Genomic DNA, 19,867 nt, shown 5'->3' with positions numbered 1-19,867 from the left:
CATTTTTACTATATGGATCCTGCCAATCCATGAGCATGGGAGATCTTTCCATCTTCTGAGATCTTCTTTAATTTCTTTCTTCAAAGACTTGAAGTTCTTATCATACAGATCTTTCACTTACTTAGTTAGAGTCACGCCAAGATATTTTATATTATTTGTGACTATTGAGAAGGGTGTTGTTTCCCTAATTTCTTTCTCAGCCTGTTTATCCTTTGTGTAGAGAAAGGCCATTGACTTGTTTGAGTTAATTTTATATCCAGCTACTTCACTGAAGCTGTTTATCAGGTTTAGGAGTTCTCTGGTGGAATTTTTAGGGTCACTTATATATACTATCATATTATCTGCAAAAAGTCATATTTTGGCTTCTTCCTTTCCAATTTGTATCCCCTTGATATCCTTTTGTTTTTGAATTGCTCTGGCTAGGACTTCAAGTACAATGTTGAATAGGTAAGGAGAAAGTGGGCAGGCTTGTCTAGTCCCTGATTTTAGTGGGAATGCTTCCAAATTTTAGCACATGAAAAGTTCAAGTTTTCTCATTTATACTACTGTTTGGAATACTCCCTTTAAGGCCAAGGAGATTATTTAGCATGTAATGGCATTTGCCACTAAACATACTGACTGGAATTTGATCACTGGGAACCCCCCCCCTCCATGTTGTAAAGAAAGAACTGACTCCAAGTTTTCCTCATGTCAACCTTGAGAGTTTCGGTGTTTCCATGGGACTCACAGATTTGCAGTGGAACAGTGTACGTGTATTCTGATTGAAGCAGTGCTAAAGTTTTGATAGCAATATACTGTTAATATTGATAGTGGGCCCAATAAATAAGAGTAGTCAGGGAATCTAAAACAAAGCAGGTCTGGATACTCTGGAGAATATTTTGTGAGGTTCTGTATTTTGACTGATAAAGTAGGTCAAATATTTTTCTCTCGCTGCACATGTTCCTTCCTATAATGAATGCATCTGATTATAATTATATCTAAGTCCAAATATGCAAAGGCAGTGACTGAAAGTATGGTATTCTTCCTAAAAGTTCACTTGAAGGACAGTTTGCCTTACTGTAGAAACATCTGAAAACAGTTTGGGCCTGATTTTCCCTTCTTCTGCTCTTCATACTAGATACACTAGGAGTACACTTAAGTAGTAACTGTCTAGATTTGATTGTTGCTTTGAGTGAAGAAACTTTTAATCTTGGTCACAGAGGGTGTACCGTTAGTTTAATGCAGGTAAGGGTACTAACAGGGTCTGAGATTTCTCTGTGCATTGTTTGAAAAGAAAGGTGTATGCAGATATCATGCAGGTGAGGGAACTAGGCTACCAAGTTTAAGAGATGGATACATGATACAAAACCAAATAGGGTTCCAGGCCACTAACTTGTCTGCCTCAACTTCCCTCTGAGAGACTTTTACCCAATACATTAGGGAAGCTGAATGCAGAGAAGATCAGTCTTCTTGTAACTGCTTCACACAGAGTAGGGATGCAGAGCTAAGGCTCTCCCATTCTGTCCCTAATTCTGAGACAATAATTGGAATGCATATGCAAAATTTCTCAACCTGTTAGTCCAAGGTCTAGCAGATGTATCCCACTGGCTATGATCAACCAAGTTTCCAGATAGATGGATGTATGGGTGAGTGGGTGAGTGCATGGATGGATAGATAGATAGATAGATAGATAGATAGATAGATAGATAGACAGACAGACAGATAGCAAGAGAATCAGAGAGAAGGGTTTTATTTGAGCTAGAATTTGATCCTACTTCAGTCTCTTTCATGGTCATGGAGTTTAAATGGCTAGACACCGAGGAGAAGCAGGAACATGGACCATGGAGAGGAGAAAGTCCATGCAAGGGCACAGTGGAAGGTCTTTAAGTACAATACCTGCTCAATGACTAACCCTGCGGCTTCCTGCAAGGAGCTGTGAGACCAATTCCCACCCAGGTACTTGAGGCAGTTTAATTGTGTAAGCAAAAAGGGAATTTAATAGTTGAATTCCAGGCTACACGTGTGCATCAGGGCCTGGCACTTGCAGTTTGCATAATTGTATTGCATCCCTTTGAAATGTCACTAATCCCTGTTGCTTATATCTGTCTATTCAAAGAAGGGGTTATAAGAAGCCAGCATCAGGGGTCCCTTGCCCGCGGAGTCTCCGGACACCCGCAAGGACCCAAACAGAATCCCCCACAGGATCTTAAGACCTCTGGTGAGTGGAACACAGCTTCTGCTCCAATCCAATCGAGCGGAACCTGAGACTGCATTAACTAGGGAAGCAGATAACCAGGAAGGCACAAGTCCCTTCTGGTCCACTCTAGCACCGGGGTGCCTTGCCCTCGGAGTCTTCGAATACCCGCAAGGACCCACATAGGATCCCCCATGGGATGCTAAGACCTCTGGTGAGTGGAACACAACTTCTGCCAGGAGGCAGGTTCAAACACCAGATATCTGGACACCTTACCTGCAAGAGGAGAGATTGCCTGCAGAGAGTACTCTGACCACTGAAACTAAGGAGAGAGCTATTCTCCCAGGTCTGCTGATAGAGGCTAACTTAATCACCTGAGGAACAAGCTCAAACCAGAGACAACTATAACAACTAGCTTCAGAGAATACCAGATGGCGAAAGGCAAACATAAGAATCCTACTAACAGAAATCAAGACCACTCACCATCATCAGAACACAGCACTCCCACCCCACCTATTCCTGGGCACCCCAACCCACCCGAAAAGCTAGACCCATATTTAAAAGCATATCTCATGATGATGGTAGAGGACATCAAGAAGGACTTTAATAACTCACTTACAGGAATACAGGAGAACACAGCTAAACAGGTAGAAGACCTTAAAGAGGAAACAGAAAAATTCCTTAAAGAATTGCAGGAAAACACAACCAAACAAGTGATGGAATTGAATAAAACCATCCAAGCCATAAAAAGGGAAGTAGACACAATAAAGAAAACCCAAAGTGAGGCAACGCTGGAGATAGAAACCCTAGGAAAGAAATCTGGAACCATAAATGCGAGAATCAGCAACAGAATACAAGAGATAGAAGAGAGAATCTCAGGTGCAGAAGATTCCATAGAGAACATCGGCACAACAATCAAAGAAAATACAAAACGCAAAACGATCCTAACTCAAAACATCCAGGAAATCCAGGACACAATGAGAAGACCAAACCTACTGTAATAGGAATTGATGAGAATGAAGATTTTCAACTTAAAGGGCCAGCAAGTATCTTCAACAAAATTATAGAAGAAAACTTCCCAAACCTAAAGAATGAGATGCCCATGAACATACAAGAAGCCTACAGAACTGCCAATAGAGTGGACCAGAAAACAAATTCCTCCAGACACATAATAATCAGAACAACAAATGCACTAAATAAAGATAGAATATTAAAAGCAGTAAGGGAGAAAGGTCAAGTAACATAAAGGCAGGCCTATCAGAATTACACCAGACTTTTCACCAGAGACTATGAAAGCCAGAAGAGCCTGGACAGATGTTATACAGACACTAAGAGAACACAAATGCCAGCCCAGGCTACTATACCCGGCCAAACTCTCAATTACCATAGATGGAGAAACCAAAATATTCCACGACAAAACCAAATTCACACATTATCTTTCCATGAATCCAGCCCTTCAAAGGATAATAACAGAAAAAAAAAAAAAACAATACAAGGATGGAAATCACGCCCTAGAAAAAGCAAGAAAGTAAGCCCTCAACAAACCAAAAGAAGACAGCCACATAAACAGAATGCCAACTCTAAAAACAAAAATAATAGGAAGCAACAATTACTTTTCCTTAATATCTCTTAATATCAATGGACTCAATTCCCCAATAAAAAGACATAGACTAACAGACTGGCTACACAAACAGGACCCAATAATCTTCTGATTACAGGAAACCCATCTCAGGGAAAAAGACAGACACTACCTCAGAGTGAAAGGCTGGAAAACAATTTTCCAAGCAAGTGGTCTGAAGAAACAAGCTGAAGTAGTCATTCTAATATCAAATAAAATCGACTTCCAACCCGAAGTTATAAAAAAAGACAAGCAGGGACACTTCATACTCATCAAAGGGTAAAATCCTGCAAGAGGAACTCTCAATTATGAATATCTATGTTCCAAATGCAAGGGCAGCCACATTCATTAAAGACACTTTAGTAAAGCTCAAAGCACACATTGCACCTCACGCAATAATAGTGGGAGACTTCAACACACCACTTTCATCAATGAACAGATCGTGGAAATAGAAACTAAACAGGGACACAGTGAAATTAACAGAAGTTATGAAACAAATGGGCTTAACAGATATCTACAGAACATTTTATCCTAAAACAAAAGGATATACCTTCTTCTCAGCACCTCACGGGACCTTCTCATAAATTGACCATATAATTGGTCACAAAACAGGCCTCAACAGATACAAAAATATTGAAAATGTCCCATACATCTTGTCAGACCACAATGGACTAAAGCTGATCTTCAACAACATAAGCCAACATTCACGTGGAAACTGAACAATACTCTTCTCAATGATACCTTGATCAATGAATGGAATAAAGAAAGAAATTAAAGCCTTTTTAGAATTTAATGAAAATGAAGCCAAAACATACCCAAACCTATGGGACACAATGAAAGAATTTCTAAGAGGGAAACTCATAGCTCTCAGTGCCTCCAAAAAGAAACTAGAGAGAGCACACACTAGCAGCTTGACAACACATCTAAAAGTTCTAGGGAAAAAAAGGAAGCAAATTCACCCAAGAGGAGTAGATGGCAGGAAATAATCAAACTCAGGGGTGAAATCAACCAAGTGGAAACAAGAAGAACTATTCAAAGAATTAACCAAACGAGGAGTTTGTTCTTTGAGAAAATCAACAAGATAGATAAGCCCTTAGCTAGGCTCACTAGAGGGCACAGGAACAGCATCCTAATTAATAAAATCAGAAATGAAAAGGGAGACATAACAACAGATCCTGAAGAAATCCAAAACACCACCAGATCCTTCTACAAAAGGCTATATTCAACAAAACTGGAAAACCTGGATGAAATGGACAAATTTCTAGACATATAACAGGTACCAAAATTAAATCAGGATCAAGTCAACGATCTAAACAGTCCCATATCCCCTAAAGAAATAGAAGCAGTCATTAATAGTCTCCCAGCCAAAAAAAGCCCAGGACCAGATGGGTTTAGTGCAGAGTTCTATCAGACCTTCAAAGAAGATCTAATTCCAGTTCTGCAAAACTATTCCACAAAATAGAAGTAGAAAGTACTCTACCCAACTCATTCTATGAAGCCACAATTTCTCTGACACCTAAACCACAGAAAGATCCAACAAAGACAGAGACCTTCAGACCAATTTCCCTTATGAATATCGATGCAAAAATCCTCAATAAAATTCTCACTACCCGAATCCAAGAACACATTAAAGCAATCATCCCTCCTGACCAAGTAGGTTTTATTCCAGAGATGCAGGGATGGTTTAATATACAGAAATCCATCAACGTAATCCATTATATAAACAAACTCAAAGACAAAAACCACATGATCATCTTGTTAGATGCGGAGGAAGCATTTGACAAGATCCAACACCCATTCATGATAAAAGTTCTGGAAAGATCAGGAATTCAAGGCCCATACCTAAACATGATAAAAGCAATCTACAGCAAACCAGTAGCCAAAATCAAAGTAAATGGTGAGAAGCTGGAAGCAATCCCACTAAAATCAGGGACTAGACCAGGCTGCCCACTTTCTCCCTACCTATTCAACATAGTACTTGAAGTCCTAGCCAGAGCAATTTGACAACAAAAGGATATCAAGTGGATACAAATTGAAAAAGATGAAGTCAAAATATCACTTTTTGTAGATGATATGATAGTATATATCAGTGACCCTAAAAATTCCACCAGAGAACTTCTAAACCTGATAAACAGCTTCAGTGAAGTAGCTGGATATAAAATTAACTCAAACAAGTCAATGGCCTTTCTCTACACAAAGAATAAACAGGCTGAGAAAGAAATTAGGGAAACAACACCCTTCTCAATAGTCACAAATAATATAAAATATCTTGGTGTGACTCTAACTAAGGAAGTGAAAGATCTGTATGATAAGTACTTCAAGTCTCTGACGAAAGAAATTAAAGAAGATCTCAGAAGATGGAAAGATCTCCCATGCTCGTGGATTGGCAGGATCCATATAGTAAAAATGGCTATCTTGCCAAAAGAAATCTACAGATTCAATGCAATCCCCATCAAAATTCCAACTCAATTCTTCAACGAATTAGAAAGAGCAATCTGCAAATTCATCTGGAATAACAAAAAACCTAGGATAGCAAAAAGTCTTCTCAAGGATAAAAGAACCTCTGGTGGAATCACCATGCCTGACCTAAAGCTTTATTACAGAGCAATTGTGATAAAAACTGCATGGTACTGGTATAGTGACAGACAAATAGACCAATAGAATAGAATTGAAGACCCAGAAATGAACCCACACGCCTATGGTCACTTGATCTTTGACAAGGGAGCTAAAACCATCCAGTGGAAGAAATACAGCATTTTCAACAAATGGTGCTGGCACAACTGGTGGTTATCATGTAGAAGAATGCAAATTGATCCATTCCTATTTCCTTCTACTAAGGTCAAATCTAAGTTGATCAAGGAACTCCACATAAAACCAGAGACATTGAAACTTATAGAGGAGGAAGTGGGGAAAAGCTTCGAAGATATGGGCACAGGGGGAAAATTCCTGAATAGAACAGCAATGGCTTGTGCTGTAAGATCAAGAATTTACAAATGGGACCTCATGAAACTGCAAAGCTTCTGCAAGGCAAAAGACACTGTCAATAAGACAAAAAGGCCACCAACAGATTGGGAAAGGATCTTTACCTATCCTAAATCAGATAGAGGACTAATATCCAATATATATAAAGAACTCAAGAAGGTGGACTCCAGGAAATCAAATAACCCCATTAAAATATGGGGCTCAGAGCTAAACAAAGAATTCTTGCCTGAGGAATAACGAATGGCTGAGAAGCACCTGAAAAAATGTTCAGCATCCTTAATCATCAGGGAAATGCAAATTAAAACAACCCTGAGATTCCATCTCACACCAGTCATAATGGCTAAGATCAAAAACTCAGGTGACAGCAGATGCTGGAGAGGATGTGGAGAAAGAGGAGCACTCCTCCATTGTTGGTGGGATTGCAAGCTTGTACAACCACTCTGGAAATCAGTCTGGTGGTTCCTCAGAAAATTGGACATAGCACTGCTGGATTATCCTGCAATACCTCTCCTGGGCATATATCCAGAAGATGTCCCAACCAGTAAGAAGGACACATGCTCCACTATGTTCATAGCAGCCTTATTTATAATAGCCAGAAGCTGGAAAGAACCCAGATGCCCCTCAACAGAGGAATGGATAGAAAAAAATGTGGTACATTTACACAATGGAGTACTACTCAGCTATTAAAAAAATGAATTTATGAAATTCCTAGGCAAATGGTTGGACCTGGAGGGCATTATCCTGAGTTAGGTAACCCAATCACAAAAGAACTCACATGATATGTACTCACTGATAAATGGATATTAGCCCAGAAACTTAGTATACCCGAGATATAAGATAAAATTTGCAAAACACATGAAACTGAAGAACGAAGACCAAAGTGTGGACACTTTGCCCCTTCTTAGAATTGGAAACAATCACCCAAGGAAGGAATTACAGAGACAAAGTTTGGAGCTGAGACAAAAGGATGGACCATCTAGAGATTGCCATATCCAGGGATCAATCCCATAATCAGCCTCCAAACCCTGACACCATTGCATACACTAGCAAGCGTTTGCTGAAAGGACCCTGATATAGCTGTCTCTTGTGATACTAGGCTGGGCCCTAGCAAACACATAAGTGGATTCTCACAGTCAGCTATTGGATGGATCACAGGGCCCCCAATGGACGAGCTAGAGAAAGGACCCAAGGAGCTAAAGGGATCTGCAACCCTGCAGGTGCTACAACAATATGAACTAACCAGTACCCTGGAGCTCTGTACTCTAGCTGCATATGTATCAAAAATGTCCTAGCAGGCCATCACTGGAAAGAGAGGTCCATTGGACAGGCAAACTTTATATGCCCCAGTACAGGGGAATGCCAGGGCCAAAAAAGTGGGAATGGGTTGGTAGGGAAGTGGGTGGAGGGCATGGGGGACTTTTGGGCTAGCATTGATATTTAATTGAGGAAAATACGTAATAAAAAAAAGAAGAAGAAGAAGAAGAAGAAGAAGAAGCCAGCATCAGCATAGAACTGAGCCTTATTTGCCAGAAGCTTATTTGCAAGGAGAACACAGATTCAGTCCTTCTAGAAATCAGCTAGCTACTGGCAATCAGCCCAAGGGAAAGAACAGGAAACACGCCCAAAAGTCCCACCAGGCACTTCCACTGTGCCCTCACATGGGCTTTCTCCTTTTCCTTGGTCCATGTTCCTGCTATCCTTCCTCACTTGTCTGGCCATTTAAGCTCAGACATCTGCTGCAGAAGGCCCATCTCTCAACCAATTCACATTCCCTTCCTGTAAACATATACTAAAATCATTTCCCCCTCACCAAGTAAAATCACAAAATTATTTCAACTATTATTGGATCCTTAACTAGACACTTCATACTATCAAAGGTCAGACAATCCAGTCTAGCCAAACCATCTTAGAATCTTCCTTCCAGTTGGTATTTATCTGGTACTTATCTGGTGCCTGGAGCCCCACGTGGAGATCAGAACCCTGGCCTACTAACTGGATACCATAGTGAACCCAACCTTGAGAAATTTAAAAAAAAAAACAAGAAAACAAAACAAAAAAAAAAAAAAAACATGACCATGAGAGTACATAGGATCAAATTCAGGTTCAAGTAAACCCTCGTGGGAGTGGACCTCTAAAATGAGAGAGACTTAGACTTACTGCAGGACAAAAGGACATTGATCATAACTCCAGGATGGATGCTTCTTTAGAAAAAAAAACCTGGAAAAATACAACAGAATGCCAAAAATATTTTCAGAGTAGTAGATACAACTAAGAGTCTGCATATCAGACTTTCAACTCTAAGCGGGTAAAGAAAATGCTGCTGGAATTCCCCCAGGATCCTCCTCTCTCTGACTCTCCTGCTTATTCTAGATAAGCAGGTCATCGTAGATAGATAGATAGATAGATAGATAGATAGATAGATAGATAGATAGATAGATAGATAGATACATACATACATACATACATACATACATACATACATACATAGACAGATAGATGTGTATATGTATGTGCATGTGTGTGTGTGTGTATGTGTGTGCATTTGTGTGTGTGTGTGTATGTGTGTGTGTATGTGTGTGGGGGGGGGATGTTACCTTTTGGAGTTGATTCAGGAATGGGCTTTCATCTTATGTGTGTTTCCTATTCTTTCCCTTGGGCTGATTGCCCTTAGCTAGCTGATTTCTAGAAGGACTGAATCTGTGTTCTCCTTGCAAATAAGCTTCTGGCAAATAAGGCTCAGTTCTATGCTGATGATGGCTTCTTATAACCCCTTCTCTGTATAGACAGATATAAGCAACAGGGATCATTTCAAAGGGATGCAATACAATTGAGCAAACTGCAAGTGCCAGGCCCTGATGCACATGTGTAGCCTGGAATTCAACTATTAAATTCCCTTTTTGCCTATACAATGAAACTGCCTCAAGTACTGGATGGGAGTCAGTCTCACAGTCTCACAGTCTCATAGTCTCACAGCTCCTTGTAGGAACCCGCAGGGTTAGTCATTGGGCAGGTATTGCACTTAACGACCTTCCACTGTGCCCTTGCATGGACTTTCTCCTCTCCATGGTCCATGTTCCTGCTTCTCCTCAGTGTCTAGCCATTTAAGATCAGACATATACTGCCGAAGGTCCACCTCTGGACCAACTGGAACTGTGTTCTCAAAAAACAAAAACAAAAAAACAAACAAAACCAACTACAGCAAACAGGAAGCAATTGCTCCCTGGAAAGTATCTCGTAAGAGGCCTGTTTTGTATATTCATCAAGGCAATGAGGCATGTGGGTAGCCATTTTTCTGAAGTCTCTTGCAAAAGTTTGTCTAGAACACATTTTAAGATTTCATTGGCTCTTTGGGCTGTTCTGGAGAGCTGAGGCATCTCGGTAGAATGTAAATGATATTTAATGCCTTAAAACTTTTTAGGTTGTTGTGAATTAAAAGTATCCAAGGGAAAAATTAGTAAAGTGTTTGTTACTTCCCATAGCTCTCTTTGTTCTATTGGGGGGAAAATTGTCTACCCATCCAAAAAAAAAATGTTCATTAGAGTTTACTTCCACTGAAGACTGTCATGTAAGTAAGACCTACTTCTCTTTCATGGTCCTTGCAGTGAGTGCATTTCTGCTACTGGTTTGAGCCCCTCAAAGGGATTGCAACCCACAGGTTGAGAGCCACTGGTTTAGAGAGACTATGGATTCTGTTTTATTCTTCTCTTACATTAACAATGAATGTAGTTCATATCTATAGAAGAATAATTTGCTTATTCATAACATCCAGAGCTTACTGTGACTCATCAGTGGGGATGAAGATATTTTCTGGTGGAGGCAATGCCAATCTCTCCATAAGAGCCATAAGAATCTTAAATGTCCTTAACTCTTCCTATATTCTTGGAAAATACAACGGGAGCTGAATGAAGGAAGGTCTGATGGAGTATTTTGTCAGGGTCCAGGCTTTGCTTGAACTTCGGGTAATCCTTCAAGGATAACCCCAATTATGGCTGCCATCCTTGTGGTTGTAATTTGTCTCTAAATTAATTGTCTTTCCTCCTTTGAGTTGTGATTTTTTATAGACTGTGAAGGTCATTGCCACTAGTAGGATTAGTGGATCTGGATCTGACATGTAAGTTTTGTGTTAGAGTCAAACTGTGTGATGAAATATTGTCCCATTAAGGCTTTTGCTTCTAGAGTTGTAGGGTCGATATTAGCATCTTTACAGAAAGTTTCCTTGAGTCTACTTGAAAAGAGCAGAATTTCCAGATTTCCCTTTGGTCATCTTTCTGATTTTGTCATAAACAAGTGAATTATGTCCTTTTTAAAATTCACCTGATAAGAATTTCCAGGACTTTTGCTGCCATCCATATTTCTTTCTTAGTATTGTAATTCACAATGGGTAGAGCAGTTGTTATCTTGATTCCTAGCAATCATCTCTGCCTCCTTTCTAGTCACTGACAGGATTCATTCTCTATAGTAGTGTAGAAAGTAACAAGAACAAATATCTTCTGGGACAGATCAGTTGATAGGGTCAGAGTCTGGAACACACTGACAAGTTTATCTGGACATTCAGAATAACCATTCAATTTGTCCTTCACTGATGAATATCTGCCACTAAAAGGGCTATTTACACTGTAGAAGTTCCTCTGGGCCCAGTTATCTCCTGTACAGAAATATGTCTTTCTCTTCTACTTCCTCTTCCTCTTTCTCTCCTTTTCCTTCTGTCCTTCTTCTCCTTCTCCTTCTATTTCTTCTCCTCCTCCTTCTTCTCCTTCTCCTCCTCCTTCTACTTCTCATTCTCCTTCTTCTCCTCCTCCTTCTCTTTCTGCTTCTCCTTCTCCACCTTCTTCTCCTCCTTCTCCTTCTCTTTCTGCTTCTTTTTCTCCTTCTTCTTCTCTTTCTGCTTCTCCTTCTCCTCCTTCTTTTCCTCCTTCTCCTTCTTCTCTTTCTGCTTCTCCTTCTCCTTCTTCTTCTCTTTTGGGCTTCTCCTTCTCCTCCTTCTTTTCCTCCTTCTCCTTCTTCTCTTTCTGCTCCCTCCTCCTTCTCCTTCCTCCTCCTCCTTCTTCTCCTTCTCTTCCTTCTTCTCCTCCTTTTCTCCTTCTGTTTCTCCTCCTTTTCTTCCTTCTCCTCTTTCTCCCCCTTCTCCTTCTCTTTCTGCTTCATCTGCTCCTCCTTTTTCTCCTTCTTCTCCTCCTTCTCTTTCTCCTTCTTCTCCTTCTTCTCCTTCTTCACCTTCTTCTTCTCTTCCTTCTTCTTCTCCTCATTCTTCTCCTTCTTCCCCTTCTCTTCCTTCTTTTCCTTCTTCTCCTTCTTCCCCTTCTCTTCCTTCTTTTCCTCCTTATCTTCTTTCTCTTCCTCCTTCTCTTCCTTCTCTTCCTTCTTCTCCTTCACCTTCTTCTTCTTTTTCTACTGCATTATATTAGGTTTCCGTGTAGATGTTACAGACAAGTATAAATTATGGTTCCTGGAAATCAAGGGAGCATCAGAAACTGCAGGGGAAGAACAAGGGTTTTTTATTTCCTTGTGGCATAAGACAAGAACTAGGAATTATTCAAAAATTGCAGGATGCTGATTACCCTTAAGAGACAAAAGAACCTTGAAATTTAGGGTCCTCCATTATATCTACATTTTCTTCATCTATCTTCACATGTCTTTTGCAGGGGTGGTGCTACACAACCATAAACATCTGAACATGAGGCATCACATACTGTTTCCCCTGTTTTCTGTGGCAATAATCTAATTGGACTAGAATGAAGGATGGTGCTATAGTTAAGGCTGCAATTTGAGGGCCACATTTTTCTATATCCCATTATTATTGTGACATATGAATTGTTAACTAGGTCAAACTTCAGCCAATGGGTAAGGATATAACTGAAGGGAAGAATATAGTAAAACAAAAAAGAGAACTTGCAATGAAGAGGAGAAGGAAAGAAAGAAAGAAAGAAAGAAAGAAAGAAAGAGAGAGAGAGAGAGAGAGAGAGAGAGAGAGAAAGAAAGAAAGAAAGAAAGAAAGAAAGAAAGAAAGAAAGAAAGGAAGGAAGGAAGGAAGGAAGAAAGAAAGAATTGTTAATCTGATTCTGTGAAAAAAAGGAATACACTTAAGAAAAAAGACAGACAGGATAAGTATGAGTTCCCAGAGTACTGCCCATTAAATCTGAACCTCTTAGTACCTTAGGTTATTGATGCCTCTTTTGCATCCTTAAGCTTAGAAAAAAAATTCTTCTCAGGTACATTTTAGCTGTGGCACCACTCAATGGAAAAATAACAATTTTAGCCACCCTGCAGTTGAGGACCTGGTCTCTTGCCAATGAGCCTCTTGAGAAAGACAGGATCATGTATCGAGTTACTCCCTCAGTGAGGGTTAGAGGAGAAGTTCTATCTATCGTAAGGAGTAGTAACTCCTACTCCTCCTCCTCCTCATCATCATCATCATCATCATTATCATCATCAATATCAAATACTGGCAGGCCATATACTCAGTCAATTAACTTAAGAAAATGTCATGCTTTTTCATACATACCTTTCTATTTTTGAAAGAGGCATGACATAAGGTGTTTCATGAGTTTGGACCAAGTAAAGAGTGATTCTTCCCTAACCAAAAAAGGAGGATTAGTCCAGCTCACAGGACAGAAATTGCAACATCTCCGAATCTTTGAATCCATAGACTCTATTACTTAAAGCCTGGGAGGCTCCTAGAGTTTATTAATGAGATGTTTGAAGCAATCATAAGACATTAAGTCACAGAAAAGGGGTGTTAAAAATATTCATATTGGTGATACCAGACAGCAGATGGTTTAAATCCAGAAGAAGCCATCAAGCAAGGGTAGCCAGAGGTGTCCCTATTCTAAGAAGATCATATTTTCTCAATGAATAAAAGTTTAACTTTTAGTGCTTCTTTCCCTTTCAACCATTTACTTGCCTTTATAGGCAAGCCTATTGCCCACTCAAGCAGTATGGCAAAAAAAAAAAAAAATGTGTTTCTAATGTTTGAATTTCAAGAATAGTAAAACTTAAAGAACCACTTCAGATTTGTATAAGATCGAAAGGGAAGGCAGAAGAAAAGGAAATGGAGAGGAAAAAAATATTTATCAATTCTAAGAAGCTGTGAGAGTTCAGTTTTGCCCCATTGTCCTTTCATCTTTTGTGTTTCTGTCCAAGGAGATGGTGGATAAAGTCCAGCCATGGCCACTTGCATTTTATAGTGCAGAGAAAACATAGTCGGATGGATCTTTCCAACCAAACTAGTAAGTTAAACTTGCCATAGATCTCCAAATGAGGAGGACCATAGTGTAATGTTGGAAGTGTTCAAGAGTAATATAGCAGAGGATTTATTGTCTTACCTCCTGACTGGCTCAACAATTATTTCACCTTTGGTGAGGGTCTCCATTGGGTTCTGAGTTGTCAAACCTTCCCAACTTCTTGGCCTCTTGTCTAAAGAATGGAAAAATCAGAACTCAGAGAGACTTGCAAGTGAAGCAATAAATTCTTTTTTCTTAGTGAAGCAATGCTACAAATGTTTCAGGGATGTACTGTTAAGTTTGACAGTGGAGCCTTGAACTCATTGGCATGGGTGGAAATTTCCTAAACAGAACTCCAATGGCTCAGTCTCTGAGATTAAGAATTGATAAATGGGATCTCATGAAACTGAAAAAGCTTCTGTAAGGCAAAGAACAAGCCAATAGGACAAATAGGCAACCTACAGATTAGGGGAAAAAATCTTCACTAACCTGACATCCAATAGACAGATTATATCCAAAATATATAAAGAATTCAGGAAGCTAACCACTAAGAAACAAAACAACCCAATCAAAAAATGGGGTATAGAACTAAACAGAGAATTCACAGTACAGGAATCTCAAATGGCTGAAAAGCATTTAAGGAAATGTTCAAAATCCTTAGTGAACAGGGACTTGCAAATCAAAACAACCTTAATATTCTACTTTATACCAGTCATAATGACTAAGATCAAAACTTCAGATGACAGCACATGTTAGCAAGGATGTGGAAAAGGGGAACACTCCTCCATTGCTGGTAGGATTGCAAATGGTACAACCACTCTGGAAATCAATCTGAAAAATGGAAAATATATCTACCTGAAGATCCAGCAGTACCAATCTTAGGAATATACCCAAAAGATGCCCCACCATGCCACAAGGGCAGGTGTTCTACTATATTCATAGGGGCCTTATTTGTGACAGCTAGAAGTTGGAATCAACTGAGATGTCCCACAACAGAAGAATGGATACAGAAAATGTGGCTCATTTACTGCTCAGCTACTATGAATGAGAACATCATGAGTTTTGCAAGCAAATAGGTAGAACTTAAAAATATCATTCTGAGTGAGGTAACTCAGACCCAAAAGGACATGCATGATATGTATTCACTAATAAGTGGATATTAGCCAAAAAAAAAAATACAGAATACCAGGGATACAATCCACAGAACTCAAAAAGTTAATAAGCTGTAGGGCCCAAGTGAGGAACCTCAATCTCACTTGGGAGGGAGAAGAAAGCAACCGCAGGAGGGGGGAGGGAGGGAAGTACCTGAGTGGGAAAGGAGACAGGGAAGGGAAGAGGGGAGCATGATGAATATTGAGTTGGAGGAACAGGAGTGAAGCCCTGAGGACCAGCAAAAAGAATTGAAACAGTCAACTCCTGGGGGAAGGGAGGTAGGAGGTAGGGAAATCCTCTAAAATGTACCAGAGACCTGAGAGGTGAAAGACTCTCAGGACTCAAAGAGAGGGACCTTAGATGAAATGCCCTACAGTGGGGAGAGGGAGCTGGTAGAGCCCACCTTCAGCAGAAAGACAGGGCATTAAGTGGAGGAATGGGGTTGCTATTCCACAGTCAAAAACTCTGACCCACAATTGTTTCAGGTCCAGCAACAGGCCCAAATTGGAATCCAGCTCAAGGGGAGGCCCCACGGCCGGACAATATTATTGATGCTATGGTGTGCTCACAAAAAAAGGAGACCTATCATGACTGCCCTCTGAAAGATCCAACAAGCAGCTGAAAGAGTCAGATGCAGATATTTACACTCAACCAATGGACAGAAGCTGCTAACCCCTGTGGTTGAATTAGAGAAATGCTGGAAGAAGCTGAGGAGAAGGGCAATCCTTTAGGAAGACTAGCAGACTCAACTAACCTGGATCCAACATCTCTCACATGCTGAGCCACCAACCAGGCAGTATACATCAGCTGATATGAGGCCCCCAACACATATACAGCAGAGGACTGCCAGGTCTGTACTCAGAGAAGAAGCACCTAACCCTCAAAAAACTGGAGGCCCATTTTTCTATCTGGGGTCTCTCTGAGGTGGGTCCTTGCAGGAGAACACACGGGCCGCAGAAGCAACAGAGCTTCTTGGACAGAGGCCCTTCTGGCCTTCATCCTCAGCCAGGAGGTAGAGCTGATCCTCAGTCCTCTGTGCACCTTTCCTGCCAGGGGAGAGTTGGTCTCCAGGGAGTGCTCTGACTCCTGGACTCAGGAGATAGCTAGTCTCCCAGGAGTGCTGACAGAGGCTAAAAGACTCACAGAAGGAACAAGCTCCAGCCAGAGACATCTAGAACATCTAACACCAGAGATTACCAGATGGTGAAAGGCAAATGTAAGAATCTTACCAACAGAAACCAAGACAACTAGGCATCATAAGAACCCAGTACTACAACCACAGCGAGTCCTAGATACCTCAACACATCAGAAAAAGCAAGATTCAGATTTAAAATCATAGCTCATGGTGCTGGTAGAAGATTTTAAGAAGGACATTAATTACTCCCTTAAAGAAATACAGGAGAACACAGGTAAACAGGTAGAAGTCCTTAAAGAGGAAACACAAAACTCCCTTAAAGAATTACAGGAAAATACAACCAAACAGCTGAAGGAATTGAACAAAACCGTCCAAGATAAAACTGAAAGTAGAAACAATAAAGAAAACCCAAAGGGAGACAACTCTGGAGATAGAAATCCTAGGAAAGAAATCAGGAGCCATAGATGTGAGCATCACCAACAGACTACAAGAGATGGAAGAGAGAATCTCAGGTGCAGAAGATTCCATAAAGAACATGGACACAACAATCAAAAAAAATGTAAAATGCAAAATGATCCTAACTCAAAACATCCAGGAAATCCAGGACACGATGAGAAGACCAAACATAAGGATAATAGGAGTAGATGAGAATGAAGATTTTTCAACTTAAAGGGCCAATAAATATCTTCAACAAAATTATAGAAGAAAACTTCCCTAACCTAAAGAAAGAGATGCCCATGAACATACAAGAAGCCTACAGAACTCCAAATAGTTTGGACTAGAAAGGAAATTCCTCCCATCACATAATGATCAAAACACCAAATGCACAAAACAAAGAAAGACTACTGAAAGCAGTAAGGGAAAAAAGTCAAGTAACAAGATTACGTTCTTGTTTTTTCTAGGGTGTAGTTTCCCTCCTTGTATTGGAGTTTTCCCTTGATTATCCTTTGAAGGGCTGGATTCATGGAAAAATATTGTGTGAATTTTGTTTTGTCATGGAATACCTTGGTTTCTCTATCTATGGTAATTGAGAGTTTTGCTGGGTATAGCAGCCTGGGCTGGCATTTGTGTTCTCTTAGGGCCTGTATGACATCTGTCCAAGTTCTTCTGGCTTTAATAGTCTCTGGTGAGAAGTTAGGTATAATTCTAATAGGCCTGCATTTATATGTTACTTGACCTTTTTCCCTTACTGCTTTTAATATTCTATCTTTATTTAGTGCATTTCTTGTTCTAATTATTATGTGTCAGGAGGAAAGTAGGAAAGGGTATAGCATTTAAAATATAAATGAAGAAAACATCTAATTTAAAAAACAAAAAGAAACTGGAAACCCCATTAAGTGGAGAAGTCAGGTGGGATGGTTGGGGGGGGGGGCATCCTCGTGGAGATGGGGAAGGAGGTATGGATGGGGAACAATCAGAGGGTGGCCCGGGAGGGGGATAAAGTCTGGACTGTAACAAGAGCTTAAATAAATTTTTAAAAAAAGATTGACAGTGGGCCTTCTAAGTAAGAATAGTCACGGACCCTAGTTTACAGCCTGGGGTCTCTTTTAATGAAGGCTAAAGGAAGGCAGGAATGGCTACTAAGAAACCTATTTTAGGTAGTTCATTATTTTGATTATAGATCATGTCATATATCCATTTTTACCGCACATATTCCTTCTCATAATTCATATGATTTTAATCATAAATAGGAAAAATTAAGCAAAGAAAAAAAAACGGAAAATAAAATTTTTCTCCTAAAAGTTTACTTGAATGACTAAGATTACCTTACTGTACATATACTCAAAACCAGTTCAGGCTGGATTGATCCTTCTATTCATACTAGATACATTGAGACAATACTTGAATAGAGACTGTCTAAATTTGAATGTTGTTAGGGGCAGAGAAGTCTATGCTATTACTCAGAGAGGGATGTTACTGTAACCCAATGCAGGTGAGGGGTTAAAGGGATTCTGTAATTTCTCTGTGCATTGTTCAGAGAGGGATATATGTACATAGTACATGCAGATAAGTGAACTATAATACCAAGCCAATCATGAGACAGGAGTATACTTGACCTAATGAGGTCCCAAATACTCCCTAGACTTTTACTCCTCTCTCTGATCTCCACACTCATGTATGTCATAAGCATGTGCAGGTAAGAATGAATGAATGAATGAATGAGCAAGTGAATAAATGAATGAATAAAACTCATTTAGCTGTAAGTTAATCAGAATAGAAGTTGTAAAAATATGATCAGCTTTAATAATATTATCTGATAGTAGGAAAATACTACATTCTTATAGATATATATGCATATATATATATATATATATATATATATATATGTTAACCATAAATCAAGCATAAACACAGAAACATTATATTCAAGACCCTCATTTTCCGAGTAGTGACAAATTCTTCAAGTTGTCCTTAAAGGAAATTAGATAAATAGAAAAGTCACTTATTCAATTTTCTGTCATTTTTCATCTAATAGAGACATAATATTTATAAACAGTCAATTCATTGGCAGAAATTACTATATGACCATAAGATAAATAAAATCCATCATTGAAACTAAACTGAAAATTAAAAAAAAAATATATATATATATATATACCTTACCTGCTGTCAACAAAACAGAGCCTCGAATACAGGATCAGGACCTAGACTCACCAGTTTGTGCCAGGGATTTTTGGTAGAAACAGAGCCCTCAAGCTCCAGGCAGCCTTCTTACCCAGTGGAAGACGTGAGTAACTGAGGGCAAGGTCCGTATCCTGAGTTACAGCACCACCTGCTAAAGCCAAACCAGAAAACATTACTCACACTATTGCAAGCACGACTTGCTAAAGTCGTAGGAAATAAATGAAGATAGGAGCATTACTCACACTGTTGCAAGAGGGAAACCACCTCTGAGATGCGGCTCACTAACTGATGGACTGCACAGGTCTGCAGGAGCTTTTATATGATCAAGAGCACAGCAGTTACTTAGATGTGGTTTGTGGTTACTGTGAGCACCCACCCAACTTTTTCCAGCTAGCGGATGAACAGGAAATGTTTGTCTTACAAAAATGACCAAAGTGTTGATGAGACAGGAAGATGTGGTGGAGGGTGATTTTCTCACCTCCCACTCCCTTATGACGCATGCCAGGTACTTGCTATGTAGGCCAGCCTGTCTTAGAATTTCAGTACTTCCTCCTCTGCCTCTCAGTACTGGGATGACAGTTGTGTGCCTTGCACAACTTTCCACACTCTTTATTTGCACTTATCTAGGTCTAATTTGCATGAACTTTGCCCTGTACAATTTCTCTATCCTAAATGACACCTTCCTCCCTCCCTCCCTCCCTCCCTCTCTTCCTCCCTCTACCCTCCCTCCCTTCCTTCCTTCCTTCCTTTCTTCCTTCCTTTCCTTCCTTTCCTTCACAATTCAATCTCTTCAGAAACACCAGAAGGAACTAAAATAAAGATATTATTTTATTATATTACCAATCTCTTTAAAAATGTTTTGGGCCAGTGACATAGTTCAGTCAGTAAAATGGCCTGCAATAGAATGTGATTTTTGTCTGATCACCAAGACCCACATGGTGAAAGAGAACCAAATATTGCAA

At 39.9% G+C, this 19,867-nt stretch overlaps 1 long non-coding RNA gene across 2 annotated transcripts in view; it reads right to left on the bottom strand.

The window, feature by feature from the left end:
• The window catches only part of Gm41331, a 45,478-nt gene extending 26,204 nt beyond the window's left edge, over positions 1 to 19,274 (bottom strand). The window contains exons 1-3 of one of the 2 annotated variants that reach the window (XR_003951501.1): positions 19,148 to 19,189; positions 18,885 to 19,056; positions 14,096 to 14,186 (exon numbers count right to left, since the gene is read on the bottom strand). This is a non-coding gene — a long non-coding RNA (predicted gene, 41331). Of the gene's footprint in view, positions 1 to 14,095; positions 14,187 to 18,884 lie in introns of both variants that reach the window. The other variant, XR_875373.2, reaches the window with a different exon arrangement.
• Positions 19,275 to 19,867: the final 593 nt, after the last annotated feature.

This window comes from Mus musculus, chromosome 15 (genome assembly GCF_000001635.26).
Source record: "Mus musculus strain C57BL/6J chromosome 15, GRCm38.p6 C57BL/6J".
Classification (NCBI taxonomy): Eukaryota; Metazoa; Chordata; class Mammalia; order Rodentia; family Muridae; genus Mus; species Mus musculus.
This window is presented reverse-complemented; position numbering and strand designations above follow the sequence as displayed.